At 40.2% G+C, this 13175-nt stretch overlaps 1 long non-coding RNA gene across 5 annotated transcripts in view; it reads right to left on the bottom strand.

The window, feature by feature from the left end:
- Positions 1-13175, bottom strand: part of LOC101941604 (uncharacterized) — a 184677-nt gene that overhangs the window by 43786 nt on the left and 127716 nt on the right. For 2 of the 5 annotated variants that reach the window (XR_010598809.1, XR_010598812.1), the window contains 2 exons: positions 5522-5589; positions 5175-5276 (listed from right to left, as the gene is read on the bottom strand). The exons of 1 other annotated variant lie outside the window; for it this stretch is intronic. This is a non-coding gene — a long non-coding RNA (uncharacterized LOC101941604). Of the gene's footprint in view, positions 1-642; positions 1123-2284; positions 2357-5174; positions 5277-5521; positions 5590-12237; positions 12607-13175 lie in introns of those variants that run through there. 2 more of the 5 variants (XR_010598810.1, XR_254785.3) reach the window with 2 other exon arrangements.

Raw genomic sequence — 13175 nt, 5'->3', positions numbered from 1 at the left:
TTAATGTATTTGTTTTAGGGAAGCTTACATTCATCTACCATTTTTCTTTCCTCTTAGTCTGATTCATACGTTCTCCGAGGCTTTCCTTTCTTAGCAGCATGTATTGATATACTGAGTTAATATCATAACCCATAGTGAAATATGCTTCTCTAATGTCATGGGGCTCAATGAACCAAGTAGAAGTATAAGATGTCAATTGATTTTGATATTGTAAAAAGATGTAAAATAGCTATACAAAAAAAAAAAAAAAAGCTGAACTGCATGCAGGGAAACAGCAGCAATGGTCACACTTTTCTCTTTACTTGGGAAGTGGTAAAGCTAATCTCATCCACAGAAGTTTAGCTAATCTTACAGTTGTGTCTTCTAGAAAGCTACATACAAACAGTCTTTCTCTATGGCCTTTTTATTAAATGGAGAGATTATCTTATAGTTAAGGCTAAATCCTGCCCTGATCTATGTAAGGGTGAAGGATGACAGTAGCAATGCATGCTTTGAACAGGCAGAGATGCTCAAGTATGCTGGCAAATGGTATACAGTGATGGAATACAGCAGTGTGCTAGAGGTTTCACCAGATCTGAATGGATTTGACAGGGTTTTCGGGAACAGAGGCAATGTTGGCCCATAATCAAGCTAGTACATTTGCTGCCATTCATAACACTTGCTCACTGCACACAGGAAGCAGTTGTAAGAAGCATCCCGCAGTACAGTATACCAGGCAGGTGTGTGGTACATTGCCTTACAGTGGCTGATTTTTACCTGTATGGACAAATTTTACTGCAGACCTTGGTACCTAACCCTCAGCTACTCATGCTGTATAATTTGGTCTACTCTTGTGTTTAGCAATAAAAATAACTGAAAACACTGGTCCTCTTTATTTGAAATATTTGATAGATTGGAAAGATATATTGCATGCATGAAACTTCTTAGTTACAATGAACCAAGAACAGACATAGAGACTATCAGTGCAATTAAGCCCTCAGTTCAGCAGACGTCAGTCTAGCAGGTTCGAGCCCAATTTGGCAGATTTCATTCCTGTAAGGCAGACCTGCCAAGTGTGTCCATGCTCCTTATTCTTCTTGGTGTTAACACTGGAACCACTGACCATCAAAATTCAAAAGAATCCTGAAATGGTGGGATTCAGGTAAAATAATGGACTACAGAAATTCTGGCTATCATAATAATAATTTAAAATGTTTCTAATGTCTCTGGGAAAGAGGATTACTAACATCAACATCATGACTTGCTCAGTGTACAAAGTGCTCTGTACTCACCTTAATCCACAAAGCAAACATCCACATGTGCACTTCTATAATACTCATTGCACAATTATTCTAATGTACCTGGTTGCCTCACTAGCAAGTGGCTCAACATGGTGGTTTGTCTTTTGCCCTCCCTGTCCCTAAATTGAGTTACCATTTTGCTTTTTCATTCAAAATGCGTTTCTTAGATGTTCCAATTCCCCATCAATGAGTGGGCTATAGTTTCCTTGTAATTATTTCATCCTTCCAAGACCAACAACATTTATTTGAAGAGTTAAGACGTTTAGACATTGTGTTCTCGGTATTCACTGGGACTAAGTGTTACTGTCAAATAGGTATGTGCCTCAGCATTCATCTGTACATCATTACAGAATTAACCTGTATTTCTGCATGAACTAAGAATCAAAACTAAAAAGTACAGATGGTTCAATACTAGAAGAATGCTGTGCAATTATTAAGGTAAGTGAGCATGATGTGTGTTTGTTTGCACACTACAAAAGTCTATACTCTAAAATTGGAGATGCACTGTATTTGAGACTTTTCAAATGTGAAAAGCCCAGCCACCCTTCTAATTATCAAACTAACCCATTATACAAATTAAGGAATACTTAAAAAAAATCCTCTTCAAGCAGTTTGGGCAAACTTCTCCCTTGCAATCTACATTAGATTCTGTAATGCAATCCTGAAGTCATTCCTTGAATGCAACTTCCATGGATACCAACAGAAAAGGAAACTTAGAAATCACCATAGAATGATTTGATCTAGATTAGATAAAATAAAATGGATTGCAGAATATACACTATGAATATCCACTGTGGATGCAAGATTGAAATGTACCCCTTACTGTGTATTACAAGTACCTGTCTCCAGTCTCACTTGATGGGTTATGTGATAAACTTAATTTATTGTTTGCCATCTTTCGTCTCTCTCTCTCTCTCTGTTCACATCAGGTGTTTTTACTACTCAGACCTTTTTACATCTCTTTTAATTGGAGCACAGCACAGTTCTGAACTTTGAGTTTTTACCTTTGAGAGGTGCACGCAAATCCCAGGCTTTGTTATGTCTGTCTGCAATCTCTAATGTGTTTTGTCTGTGCCCTGAAGAAAGATATGAAAATGTCAGATAAGAAATGTAAATGTTGAAGTCAGATCATCCTGAGGATGACTTAGCTTGTTAGAGCAGAAATCCTGTCCATTCCTTGAATGGTGCAAAAGAAAGAGTTCTCCAATCCTGAGGCAGCAGCTTCTGTTAAACCTTCAGGTTACTCAACGCTCTGGACCCTGTCCAAAGGGACAGGGATCTTCAGGCTGCCGAAGGCTTCACTGCTAAGAGAATGTTTTCAGGCCGGTTATAGCCCCCTCAGGAGGAAATCAGACAGGGTATGCAGGATGCTCCAGAAGAACTAGGGGATGAGGGATAACTATGACAGAGGAAAAAGCAGAGCTAGTGAAAAAGGGATTAGAAAAGGGAAAGAAAAACTTGGGGTGGAGAAGGGAAAGGTAGAGACTTCAGAGACAGAAGCAAGAGGAACCAGTGCAGACACAAGCCTTTAAAACCTTTTCAGGCCATGACTGTGCCCGGTTGGACAGAGATAAAAGGACCAGAGACAGAAGATAAAGTATAAAAAATAAATCATAAAATTAATAAATATGTAGGACAGATGATATAGGCAGAAGGAGAGGATTGTGAAATAAAATAGGAAATGGGACACAGAGTGGTAGGGAGAGAGGTAAGACAAAAACCAAAAAAGGCAGCATAACATTGAGGTAAGTATTAAAATTAAACTACAGGGTGAGTGGCTAAAGAAAACAAGAGTGTTCTCTTGGGTTTTGAAAACATGGTCACCTAATTAAAATAAAATCACAGAACTTTAATATCTTACATCATTAAAATGTTTTGCAAACATTAAACTACTCATTAGATTGCTAAGAATATGAGCCCTCCACACTAACTACTAGGATCAAAAATCTTCTCTGCCCTATAGCTGCTGCTATTGTATCTCTTCAGTAGCCCAGCTGCCTTCCTCATGCTGCCATTATTGACAACATAAAGCCCAATAATTCTGCAACCCCTATTCACGCTTCAGTGGAGCTCAGTGAATCTACTCACATGAGTAATACACAGGATGGGCAAAGGAATGCCAAATGCTTCTCACCTATCTGATGCAACCAGACTCCTGGAAGTCAATGGAACTATTCTTGTACATGGGAAAACAAGTTTGACCTGTAGGATGTTTTGTTTCATTTTGTTGACCTATGACATTGATCTTGACAGATTCCACAGAAATAAAAATAAAATAAAAACCCTGGAAATTTAGATTATGTTAATTAGGAGGGGGAAAAGATGAAATTGTGTCTGCCCACTACCGTAGCTCCTTATCCAAACTGACCACTTTTTTTTTGCCTGAATTTAGAACACCACAAAATAAAACAAATTAAGAATACACTGACATCTACATACAGACACACACAAATTTATAGTGAGAACAAAAAGTAACCCTTCGTATCTAATATGTGATATCCCTGAATATTACATTAAAAATGCTACAGCATTTCAAATAAATGGAGTTAAAGCCCTGGGACATTCGGGGTGAGGCAATGCACTGAAGGGCTCTGATCTGCAGGTTCAGGAAACATTTTGCATAAATCTTATGAGAAGCTGGTTTATATGTTTACAGAAAATGCATAAACACGGGCTCATTATGGAGACAATTGCCTGGGTAAATGAATCATGATGAATCAAGTTAGCATGCTGAAAATGATTACAAAGTTCATGGGACCGTAGAAAATACTTGTACAGTTTAATAATGAAAACTAAAATCATTACCTTTTCATGTGAAACCTAACCTAGGATGTCTATTACTCACTGAACAACAATTTATTTACATTAGCCCTGAAAGCAATGAGTTCTGCAAACCCTGCACTGGGGTACCAGAAAACACCTTACATTTGTCCAGTAGGTTCACTACTAGCAAAATGGCTGTTATGTTATATCTGCGGAGAAAGCCAAAAGGAAATACATTTTATACAAATGTTTGTGTTATGGCAAAGAACATCATTTTCTTTGGGTGTTTTTTTCTCCCTTCAAGTTTACCATTATTATAATTATTAATTGTATTATTGTAGTGCCTAGAAGCCCTAGATCTGGGCCAAGACCTCATTGTGCTAGGTTCTGTGCAAACACAGAACAAGAAGACATTCCCTGCCTCAAAGAACTTACAATGTAAGGATAGAACTAGAGATAGATTGATACAGTCCGGAGTGGATCACAAGAAAACAATGAGACAATATTTGTCAGTGTGAGAGGCTGTGGCCTCAGCACACCAGCATCCTAGCAATTTGCATATCTTTGTAGACATTGTTTGTTATTAGCAATACTATGGTAGTATCTAGAAGCAGCAGTTGTACTACATACTTTGTCTTGGAAATTTATCGGTAAATGTCAATTTAATCATATACATACAAAACGACAAATATATGTGTGTTGGTAATAATCAAAGTTTACAGATAAGCAAAGTAAGAAAAATGCTATTTGAGAACTTCTTAGAATTTGATTTAAAAATATTTACTTTGCATATTTTGACATGTGATGTTGACAATTTGTATTTTAACGGTTAATAAGCTTTAACTCTTTGAATCTCAAAGTCTATTATTAAATAATTAATGTCTGATGGCTCCCCTCAGTGTCTGAACCCTCCTCCCAATAACTTCACATAACTGGACATTTAAAATTGATAAATAGAAAAAATGCTTAAAAATAAATATTGATACTTTCAAAATTATAAAAAAAAAATGAATTTTGCCAAACCCACCTATATGTATATATATATGCTCGTTGTGTACAAAAACATAGTAAGAGACAGTGCCTTTTCCCCAGAGTTTATAATCTAAATTACATATAGAAAAAACTACATACAGAAAACATGTGCTTGTTCTCTTCACCATCCATTTACACATACTGAATCCCCAAACTCCAGTCCATATACAGGAAATGTGTTATACAAACTTCCCTCTACCCCTGCATAACAAAGAGAAAAAGGTTTACACACAGACGCATTCACGATCCTCTCCCCAATAGAAGAAGCTTCTCCTCCCTTCTCCTTTACCTAGCTTTAATTCCACCTCTTGGTCTGGGCTGTCTCCCCTCCTGCCTCCAACTGTCTTTAGTCTTCACTGTGTCCTTCCCATGCTCCCCTTTATATCCTAGTGCTGAATCCTCTGTGTGGTGGAGGGGAGCTACAGGAAGAGGAATTGCCACCTTACCTAGATTCCTTCTACTCCTGCGCTCTTTGCCAGCAGCAGCACAGATGACCTAACACTGACGGTAACAGCTGGAGACAGGAAAGAAGACAAGTGGGTTGGTCCAGGGAGCATTAAACAGAGATGAGCAGCAGCAGGAGGTCATGTTTTAGGATAAATATTTTCATTTCTGACTCCATGGCCATAGGGCAGGCATAGTTTGGGGGAAGTCCTACTGACATGGATGAAAAAAGTTCTGGTGCGATGAGAGCGGACAGGGGAATCTGTTCACCTCCTTACCCTCCAATGTTTGCGACTCTAAGCTCCCTGTGACTGGGAGATTGATTCAGGGAGACACAAGGAAGCATGCTCAATGTGCTGGAACATCTAAGGAGGCCCAGTAAGGCTACAGCAGACTCAGTGAAGATTTTTGGTAGTTTAGAACTCTACCAAATTGCATGGATTTGCATGGGGACAACAGAAAACACCTCCCTGACCTCAGGACGATCCCTATGCCAAATGTCAAGGTCCTGCTTCAAAATATGGAGGCATTCAACCACTTGAAAAATGGAAAAAATAAGGAAAGATTAGGCAATTTAAATATAGAGTTTGCTACTTCTCCCCCTATAGTACATAAGATAAAGTATAGAATAGGGAAGCATATCTTTGTTTTGCAAATAGAGAGCTGATACACAGAGAGGTCGATTTATCCATGGTGACACCAGAAGCCTATGGCAGATTAAGGAACTACACACATATTTCATCAGTTCCAGTCCAGAGCCATAAGCACAAGACCAACCTGACACCATTAAGTAATCTGTGGGATTTTGGTTTTTTTTTGTTTGAAAGATCATAGCCATTTGGCTAATTGTTGGTTCATTGCTGGGATATATTTAGCTTTATGGCAAATACTTGAAAAGCTGCTTAGGTTAAATTATTGGGGGAGGGTGTTGTTTATTTAACCCTTTAGCAAAATTTTCATGAAGATTAAAAAAAAAAATCAAATATTTCCATGGATGGCTATTTTTGTTGTGTTCACTTTCATTTGCATAGAAATTTGAATACTATGGACCATATGTCATTTCTTTTAAAATTTTCTGACACCATCTACGATGAAGGGAGTTGTTAAAGAAAGTTTTTATTCTGATTTTTGTCTTTTTGGGGGCGGGAGGGTGAGAGAAGGTGAATTAGTTAATGGAAAACAGGAGGATCTGGGGTTAAATTCATTCCACTCTCTTATAAAAGTCCACATGGCTCCCCATACCCTCTCACTTGGCCAAACTTCAGTAGAGTTTTTTGGAAATACACCAATGTAAAGTAAACCAGAACACAATTTACCCATCACCTCTTGTGCCCCTTCTTTTAGAATAGAAAAAAAGATCACAGTTGTCTTTATTATGTCTTTTCATAATAAAGAAACAAGACATTTTCAAAAGACACCAAGAACCCGATCCAATTCCCGATGAAGTCATTTGATATCTTTCCGTTGATGTCCCTGGGAGATGGAGTAGGCCTGAAATGAATAATTAATTGTTGTTGTACATATGCATTTTGTTCAGTTACTTTTTCTAATGCCAGCATCAGTGTTTGCCTGTTGTGAAAGTAAGATGAGCTCAGCAAGGAACTGTACAATGAATGCAATTTCACAAGGAGCAAATATTCCTAATGTTCCCAGCTGATGATCATGTCTGGCCCTGAAAGAGGACTACTAACCCTTCAATTTTTATCTGAGCTTATTTATCTACAGCTGCTATTTTTATTTAATGTATGTTTCAATAATATTCCACAGCAGAGTGTTCCATGGCTTAATTTTGCATTACATTTTTTTTGATAGTTCTGGGATCTGAGAAAGTGATTTTTTTAATTATAAACTGTTATTTTGAGTGAAAGAAACCTGGCCAAGGGGAAAGGCGAAAATATTTCTTCTCTTCACTGTGTTCTGATGTCTCCTACTCAAACATCTTTTACCCAATAAACCATTGGCACAAGGGATTGCTGCAGTCTATTGGACTGCAGTTTCAGACCTCAGTTGGAAGGGATGCTTGAAAAAATGTCCAATGAAGTCATCCTCATCTTTATCTGAAGATGAACATGGTTGAAGTCTCAGTAGTGAGTCACAGTAATTATGCTGGGGATTCTAAAGTATTAAAAGGATGCTAAACCCATCCCTAAATGGACTAAGTATTAGCTACAGACCTTAGTATGGATTTTATGAGAGCACTCAATTTACATTGCAAGTACTACTACAAAATGCCAATAAGGAACAGAGATTTGGAAAAGCATTGATTGTGACCCTTTGGGACATATGAGCTAGACACTAAGTACCAATTATATATACCCAAGCATCCCTTCCAACTGAGGTTTGAAACTGCAGTCCAAGAGACTGCAGCAATCCCTTGTGCCAGCGGATCATTGGGTAAAAGATGTTTGAGTAGGAGACATCAGAACATAGTGAAGAGAAGAAATATTTTCCTCCTTCCCCTTGGCCATGTTTCAGACCAGGAATATTGTTTAAGGGCTGGGTTAGATCATATTCCAATCTAGTACATGTATCTACCCATGCAATACATCCAAGAGATGCTCCTGCTGTGGCATGCTGTATATTCTGATCACTTTTGACACTGACAGTAAAGAGTAATATCTATAAGTCCGTACAAGAACTACAACAAATCAGCGAGAAAACATCATCTTAAGACAAATCTCCAAGCACCAGAGCAGTACTTAACAGCCCTGACTCTCCTGAATGGGAAATGATTGACTAAAAGGCCAGGAAATTGTACAGCTCTCTCTTGTAGCAGGGGAATAAGACACTTTTCACAGTGAGTGCCTCCAACTCAAAAACAAAATGTAGAAAGAGAGAAATGGTTATCAAAGTAAACTATACTAGCCTCTTAAAAAAAAAAAATCAAATTCAAGATGTCCTCCTGCTTTAGGCCAACAATTCAGTGAAGAGCCACAGTTTGAATTTCAAGGGTTACTTAGGTTTTCTTTTCTCCTTCCCTCTTGGGTAAAAAGAAAATCTATTTCTCCCCGGCTAAAAGAACTTGAATGATCAGTAGCGTCCATTTGGACTTCTCTTATGTGTAGGTGAATATTAAACTTCCATTATTTATATTGCAATAGTACCCAGAAGCTTCAATCAGGACTAGGCCCTATTTTGCTAGCTGCTGTACACTTACTAAGGTAAAGTCCCAACGCAGGATATTTTTGAATTACTTTTTATATCAGGGAAAGGATCACTTGATATATGCTTCGCTGTAGTATGATTGTCCTTTGTACCAGGACAACTGTCCTTTGTTACCTTACTGAGGTAATTCAGGATAATAGACCAGCTCTAAAGTACATTAGACTTCTCTAGTATTCAGAAGGTTCCATAAGGAGAAAGATAAATTTCATCAAAATGATTCCATTACACAAAAGGTGTGATTTTCATAAAGCCAAGGTGAAAGTCTCCCATCTATTTGGGAATGTGCACTTACCAAATGTTCAAGATGAGGTTTAATGAATATCTGGCTATGGGAGCAGCTATTTAGCCACAAGGAGTATGTCTACACAGCATTTTGGGGCACAAGGGAGCATGCGGGATCTAGCCTCCCAGCCCAGCATGACAAACTTGGCCTTGCGGGGCTTGCACTAGTGCTCTAAAAATTGCTGTATAGGCAATGCTTTGCAGTTGGGTCTCTGAAGTCTAGGGTGACCAGATCACTGACAAGAAACATTGGGACACGTGGGGGGGAGGACAAAAAAAAAATCTGTTTTGCAGGTGTCGGGGGAATTAGCAGGCCCTGGCTGCGCCGAGGCCGGTCCCTCCCCCCCCCGGGCACATCCCGCCGCCCCTCGGGGAAGGAGCCGCTGGAGCAAGAGGCGCGGGGCTCCGGACCCCAGCAGCGGCGGGGGAGAGCATCTCAGGGCCGCGCGAGTGGCCATGTAAAGTTTATCGGCTGGGGGGGGGGACCCCGGCCGGCTCCTCGCCCTGTCCTGTAGCGGGGTAGCGTCCCCGCTCCATGCCAGCATGTTGTGCCGGCTGCCGCACGCCAGCTAAGGATCCCAGTCCCCCCTCCCCCTGGCTCCTCAGCTGAGCGGCATTCCTCCTCCCTCCCAGGCTTGCAGCTGGACTGCCGGGGCAAGCCTGGAGGGAGCGGGTGGTGGCCGGCTTCCAGTTCCTGGAGCTGGTGAGTAGGGGCACCGGGTGGGCAAGGGGGGCTGGCAAGGGGGCTGCTCCCCCAGGAGGGTGGGGGGGGGTCAGCTGAGGAGCCAGGACGAGGGAGGGAGGGACTCAGCACCTTACCTGGCCTGCAGCAGCCGGCGTGACATGTTGGCGCGGGGCGGGGACGCTACCCCCCTACAGGGCAGGGCGAGGAGCTAGCCGGGGTCCCCCCAGCCAATAAACTTTACATGGCCACTGGTGCGGCCCCAAGCCGCTCTCCCCCGCCGCTGCCGGAATCCGGAGCCCCCCCGTCTCCCTTCTGGGGGAGCAGCCCCCTTGCCAGCCCCCCTGCCCGCCCAGTGCCCCTACTCACTAGCTCCAGGAACTGGAAGCCGGCCACCACCCTCTCCCTCCCAGGCTTGCGCCGCCATTACAGCAGCAAGCCTGGGAGGGAGGAGGAATGCCATGTGCATGGGAAAGAGGTGGGGCCAGGGCGGGGATTTGGGGAAGGAGCCAATGGGGGAAGGAGGAGGCAGAGTCGGGGGGTGGGGGCGAGACCCCTTCCGGGAGGCCAAAATTGCTTGTTTGTCCAGTGTCCCGACCGCACATCGGTCGGGACGCGGGACAAACAAGCAAATATCGGGACAGTCCCGATAAAATCGGGATGTCTGGTCACCCTACTGAAGTCTAGGGAGTGGGCTGGGCTTCAGAGCCCAAGCTGCAACTTCAAAGTGCTGTCCACCTAGCAATTTTTAGAATTCTTCATTGGAGGTTTTCAAAAGGAGGCTGGCTAGCCAACTGTCTTGGATGCAGTTAGACTAGATGACCCTTGTGGTCCCTTCTAACCCAATAATTCTATGAACGCTAGTCCCATTAACTCGAGTCTATCTACCCAGGTTGGGAGGTTCTCCCCCGCAGGTTCCAAAATTCTGTGTAGACATATCCATAGACACTCAGCTCCTGTGCACCTATATCACTGAAAACCAGTAAACAATGTGACTGGGAAAACAATGAGCATCTCCGTTTTTAATGTCACTGATGTAATGAAGTGTCCAAAGAGGTAGACATGGACAACTGTAATGCCATCAGTGACATTTTTAAACCTGAAAACTATGAAAGTTTTAAAAGGTATTTTAGGGCAAAGCATCACACATTGTACAGAGGACTTTGTTAAAGCAGATGTTTCACTTGTCACTGATGGCATTACAGTTGTCCATGTCTACCTCTTTGGACACTTCATCACATTGTTTACTGGTTTTCAGTGATATAGGTGCACAGGGGCAAGTTCAGTTTGGTGACTAGGCATTAACTGATATACTGACAGTTTATGAGAAACTTCTAGAATGGTTGTCATCTGCCAACAAAAGTAGTTAGTGCAAGTGACTGTGATCACTTGGCCCTTGTAAAACAATGAGAATCTTATCAAGGAGATATTGCCTCTGAACTAGATGTGTCAGACAAGTTCAGTTTAATAAGTTCACCTGTTTCTACTAACTGAAAAAGTTCCTACTGTAGTAAGATACCAGAGTGGGTGTCGGACGTGACTTTCTCCTGAGCAGTATTTCTTACGATAACATACAGTTAAAAAATATCTTTTCTGCCAATAACTCTTCTCTATATATTACATTTGTTGAACTTCAGCTTGTTCTCCAAACAGCTCAAAGTGAACATTTCTGTCTCATCTCCTGAGTGAAATGTTTAAGCATTTTTACTGAGAATCAATTTTACGAACAGTTAAGAAATCCTTGTAGAATAAATTAGATACATTAATGAAGAAAGAACTTGCAGTATCACAAATTTCACTTCTATACACTTGTTTTAGAAAAGTAATTACTTTAGAAATGTAACAAAAACCTATAACTAGTAAAGCTATGTCTATCTTTGCTTCTAATTAGATGTGAAGCAAGTAAAGCAAACTCACAAATACATCTCCCAACAATGGTTTAGATTTCTCTGTCAGTCCTAATCTCAGATAATTGATTATTTGGGCTCTTAGTCATTAGCTATTAAAAAGCAGTTATTCTAGACCAGAGTTTCTTATCTTTGTTCCACCATTCTTTTCCTAGGATACAACAACAATATCCATGCCTCCTCAAAGAGGAGTATTTAAAAAAAAATGCAACGGATGTCTACTGAAACATGAACCAAATAGCAACCAACCTTGTCACTTAATTTCTTGCTGGCATTCTTCCTCATATGATTCAGCAAAACACAAATATCTACTGAATATTCCACATAGCTATTTCAATCTTTGCTGACTCATAAGAGATTATAAAATGATTATAAAAAAAATGATTATTATTTTTTCTTTCCTGAATTTGCTTGAATCTTCCTAGGATAGATATTATGGAGTCCTAAACATATTTTAAAAAAAAAAAGAAGAAGGGGGCCTTGAAATGACAATATGGTAATTTTGTAATGCATGTGGAGAAGACAGAATTATGAATATCTAGCATACTTGGTATTATGAAATTTTAATTTTCTGTCTAGAAGTCTGCTTTTAACTTGTGCCACAGAAGTTTGTTTACCACAGGCTATTTTCTCAGGCGCATAATTATTTTGACTTTACATATAGTAGCAGTAATTTATTATGAGACATATAAGTCGTTTGGAGATGTGACAGCTGTGGCATCATATTACATTTTTTTCCCCAAATCGCTTAAGTCTGCTGTTATAGAACAAAGTACATTTTCTTTACTGCAAATTTAAATTATCTTCAAAATATGGTACCTGTCTATAAATCTGTGAGAGTGAGTACAAAGTGCGTGTAAAGCATGTGAATTTAATGGCCACTAACTTGTCTGCTGAGCACCTCTGAGTCAGAATAAATATGTGAATCAAGGACATGAACAAGCCCTTACTTAGAATCAGTCATGAAATCTACAGAGTCTGACAAAAGCACCTAATGTAACATTTTATGGGCACAGCAGTTTAGCATGCCTTTGTTGCGGCAAAATTCACCCTGCAATAAAGAAAAATACATCAGGGCAAAATCACACTAGCTCACACAACCTTGACATTGCAGAGCATTTACTCACATTAGCAGACCCAGCAGTGGGAGTAAGAGTTGCACAATCTACCCCATATTGTTTTAAGAGTGTGTATGTGTGTGTGTATATATTATTAATTAATTATATTATATTATAGCTAGATTCTGCCACCATTACTCTTACCATGGACTCCTCTAGCATGAGCAAAGGTAGCAGAAAGTGGCCTATATAAAGTTATCATCTATCTTTTATCAGTTGCATGACTATACAGTAAGAGAGCATTCACTAACAAACAGGCTCTATTTGCTTTCTTCTTGAATAAATGCCCTTTCGACGGCACACAGTATGTGTCAGGCTGTCAAAAAGCATTCATTAGTATGAGTGACATGCAGAACTACATTTGCCCTTTTAAAAAAAGTTCTGTTGTGCCCATTTTAGACTCTTATTAATATTCCACAGTATCACGCAATAATTACCATTTTATCACTAATAAGAGAAGATAAATTATGTAGAGAAATGTTACACTGTATGAAGGAAACAT

This window comes from Chrysemys picta, chromosome 2 (assembly GCF_011386835.1).
Source record: "Chrysemys picta bellii isolate R12L10 chromosome 2, ASM1138683v2, whole genome shotgun sequence".
Lineage (NCBI taxonomy): Eukaryota > Metazoa > Chordata > Testudines > Emydidae > Chrysemys > Chrysemys picta.
Note: the sequence above shows the minus strand (reverse complement) of the source record. Positions and strands in the feature narration are given on the sequence as shown.